Below are 2526 nucleotides of genomic sequence, written 5' to 3'. Positions count from 1 at the left end.
ATTCTGTGTCTCCCTCTCTCTCTGCCCCTCCCCCGTTCATGCTCTGTCTCTCTCTGTCCCAAAAATAAATAAAAAACGTTGAAAAAAATTAAAAAAAGAATAAAAAATAAATAAAAAATATTGCATTAAATATGAAATATACTATCAAAAGAACCTACTCTCGGTATTCAACTATCATTGCGTTGCCCATCTTACTTTCCAGAAAAATCAAATGTAAACTTTGCTAAGAAGGGTGAAGTTTCCTGAATCATTACCATCTAGTATGTCAGTGAAGGAATGAAAAATGGGACTGGTCACCGAGGTATACGCTTCTCTTTTAGTGGGTAAGACCTTTTAGCCAAATTTAGGTCATGATTTGCAAGTAAATATTCTATTTCTCACGGAATCAAGGGGGGAAATGTAAACTCCCTTGCTCTGATTTGAGGGCCCCAGCTGGACCCAGCTGCATGCAGGCAGACCCAAGATGGTGTGCCTGGGATGCCTGCAGAGAGAGCTGCTCCAGCTCGAGTCCCTGTTCACCTCTCGCCGCCCCTTGTGCCCATGGCCTGTGGCCGGATCTGTGAATTATGCAGGGTATCATCTGCTGGCAGTGGGCTACCCCTCCATGTGCACCAGGTGGTGGTGACTGAGGAGGTGATAGCCACCCCCCCCAACATACACACATGCCCCCCATCAGGCCGGATAATGTGGCAAACTACGCGGGGCAATTCAACCAGAACTACCAACATGTCTGGAACATTCAGAGGAACCAAAGTGCCCAGCTTGTACTCTGAGAGCCTCTAGTACTCCCTGGGGGTTTTAGGTAGCCCTCTTCATCCAGCAGCCCGTTCCTCCATGTGGATATACCTGTACCTTGGAGGAAACCCACACTCAGGGTCCCCAGTGTGAGGCCAGCCCGTGTTGTCCCCTGGACAACTGCCAATGCCACCTCCTGGACAGCAACAACAGCTGGTACCAAGCTGCCCAAGATACCTGTGGTTCCACTGTGCCTCAAGCACACTCTGAAAACCGAGGCACCATCACATATGCTCCTGTCTTTCACCCCCTAAGAGATGATGAGGTCCTGTGGGAGGCTGGGAAAGGCTGTCGGCTTGAGGAGCCAGCCTTCACAGGCTGCCCGGAGCCCTGCTCCAACAAGTGATGGCAGAAGGTCTTCCAGTCCTTCCCGATGGCCCCAAGATTGGATCAAAGATCTGAAATCTGAACTGTCAGGAAACTTTGCGAAGGCAGCTTGGCTCTGATGAAAACCCCGTCGTCTTTGAGGTTTGTGAGGGAAGGGAAGCCATCGAGAAGGCCCACGCCACCAGAGCCTGCCCGATTGAAATCCGCACGTCCCGTGGCAGTGAGCACACCCGGGAAGTGAGCGGAGCCCACAGAACAGAATTGAAAACGACCTTGGAGGAGGCTATTCCAGACAAGTCAGGACACCTCCAGAGGCCCCTCATCACTGTCTGTCAGGAAAACCGGGACGGAAGGGCTACAGTGGGCATGCCATGCGCCCAGAGACATGCGGAGCAGGTGTAAGTGGCTGGGGAGAGCCGCCTGGGGACACGGGAGTCCAAATCAGCACAGTTCCGTGCTTGCAGAGCCAGCCCCACCTGGTACAGATTTCAATGAGTATCAGGGAAGGGCAGGTGCGGACACTGAGAGCATCTGCAGGGAGATGTCTGGGAACCCGGAGCAAGCAACCCTGGCGGTGGGAAAATATCTCGGGAACATGCCAGCCTGTTTTTGCTGAAAGGCCTGTGGGAAATCAAATAGCTCTGTCCTGGGTTAGGAGATTGTAGGGAACACATTGCAAAGCAGAGCACTGCTTTCTGGCCTTGATGAAAAAAGTGGCCATGCTTTGCTTATCTAGTTAATGTACATCTAGGGGCACTCACTTCCCTTATCTGGTTAATGTATATCTAGGGGTTAGGTCCTGCCTGTGCTCATAAATCCCTTAGACCATGTTATCTCATGGAATATTTTACCCTGTCTTAACTTGTTTTTCTGCACGTTTTCTATATATTCTTACCGGCACGTGGCTCACTGAGTATCGTGCAAGACTTCCCTGAGCCTCCCTCTCACCTCTCTTGACTTGCACGGAATCTTGAGTAATGCTTTCTGCCATCCTGGGCTTTACTGGACAAAGCCGAAAGCCGAACCCACACATGCCCAACAAGGCCATGAGGGGAGCAAGAACAAAAGACTGGGCCCTGAATGGCATCCTGGAGTCTTGCAGGGAGATTGACCACTCATCAGACATCAGATTGGAGAATAAGCGGCTGTATGGCAAGCTGCTCCTCCACGGCATTTTAGGAGACACTTCAGGGGATTACTGGAATATTCTGCTGAAGATCCGTGGTGGCAATAACTAAGCAGTGACCGGTGACTCGCTTCTATTCACCTGCCGGTAACAAGCAGACCAGGAAAAGGCCAAAAAGATGTCTATGTGTTTCCCCAAAATCCACAGAATAGCCCTTGAGATGTCCCAGTGCAGACCATCCATTGAGCCATGGCTCTCCCCTCCTCCTGCCCCTCCTG

General features: G+C 51.0%; 1 pseudogene; it reads left to right on the top strand.

The window, feature by feature from the left end:
• Nucleotides 1–283: 283 nt before the first annotated feature.
• On the top strand, nucleotides 284–1738 carry LOC115523827 (annotated as a pseudogene).
• Nucleotides 1739–2526: the final 788 nt, after the last annotated feature.

This window comes from Lynx canadensis, chromosome A1 (assembly GCF_007474595.2).
Source record: "Lynx canadensis isolate LIC74 chromosome A1, mLynCan4.pri.v2, whole genome shotgun sequence".
NCBI lineage: Eukaryota > Metazoa > Chordata > Mammalia > Carnivora > Felidae > Lynx > Lynx canadensis.
The sequence above is the reverse complement of the archived record's forward strand: the minus strand, read 5'-3'. Positions and strand labels throughout refer to the sequence as shown.